The sequence below is a fragment of the Cephus cinctus genome, unplaced genomic scaffold, assembly GCF_000341935.2.
Source record: "Cephus cinctus unplaced genomic scaffold, Ccin1 Ccin1_scaffold0874, whole genome shotgun sequence".
Classification (NCBI taxonomy): Eukaryota; Metazoa; Arthropoda; class Insecta; order Hymenoptera; family Cephidae; genus Cephus; species Cephus cinctus.
Genome location: NW_014333456.1, coordinates 3026 through 4464, shown reverse-complemented (window position 1 = coordinate 4464; position 1439 = coordinate 3026).

Here is a 1439-nt window from a genome sequence, read left to right as displayed (position 1 = left end):
GGGTAAAACGAGATTCCGTTGTGTGTTGGTTAGAGGCGCAGGATGTGTATACGTTGCATAAGCCCGTACGTCGCACGTTTCAGCGCCGCTCTTACGCCGTCAGCAATATCGACGACGTCTGGGAGGCCGATCTTGTGGACCTACGCTCCTTGAAGGAGTACAACGATGGTCACACGTATATCCTTGTAATAATCGATGTGCTCAGCAAATACGTTTGGGTCGATCCTTTACGCGATAAGTCCGGTGCAACGGTAGCAGCGGCATTCCAGAGGGTTCTGGTGCGTAGTAAGAATAGGATACCCGTGTACCTACAGACAGACAAAGGCAAAGAGTTTACCAATGGCGTACTGCAGCGTCTGCTCGAGGAGCTCGGCATAAGATTCCGCATAGCGCGCAGCCCCGACGTGAAGGCTGCTGTCGTCGAGCGCTACAATCGTACTCTGAAGGAGCGTATATGGCGTTACTTTACACATAGAAACACGCGGCGATACATAGATATTCTTCAAAATCGTTTCTGATTCCTCGTGGAATCGTACAATCGGACGCGCCACTCTGCGATAAGAATGCGCCCGGTTGACGTAACCCTGTATAATACCGCTTAGGCTCGTATGAACCTAACTATGAGGTACGCATCAGCGAGCCCGCGTATCCCTAAATACGATGTTGGCGACCTGGTACGCATCAGTAGCGCTAGGAACACTTTTGCGAAAGGTTACGCGGGTGGGTGGACTCGAGAGATTTTTAAAATCGTACGCCTAGGTACAACGAGGGAAGCACCCGTCTACATCTTAGAAGACCTCGCCGGCGAGGAGATTGACGGTATTTTTTACGAGGAGGAGCTCGTTCGAGTCTGCAAGGACCTCGCAAAGGACGCGTTTCTCGTCGATCGTGTAATAAAACGAAGCGGTCGTGGGAAAGCCCAAAAAGTACTGATCAGCTGGGTCGGTTACCCCGAGAAATTTAATTCGTGGATACCGGCATCCCGCTTAAAGAATAATGAAGGACCAGTTTTATCTCGTTCTGCCCAGTAACAGCAGTATGTCGTACTATCCCGAAAATAAAACTACCAGTTTTACGACGCATCTACCGCATCAGATCGATTTACACGGGGCATGGGTTGTTGCTCTGGTCGAAATACAGATTCCTATGACCTTTCTTCACGTGCCAGCACCGCTAAAAGACTGGGATCACGTGGGCGTGGTCACCACCCGCACCAAACCGCGGAAGAACCACAAAGAACCGATAGTGGGCCTTATGATGACGGGTTCTAACGTGGCGCACGGTGTTTACGATGACGTAAAGACACTCGTTGACGAAATAAACGCTACCAGGGCTATGAAGGGCCGTCTGAAATTAGAGCTCTGTAGAGGTGGTTACGCGAGCGTATCGTTCGTCTCTACCGATAACGATCTAGACGACCCGCACGAGCTGAGACTCTG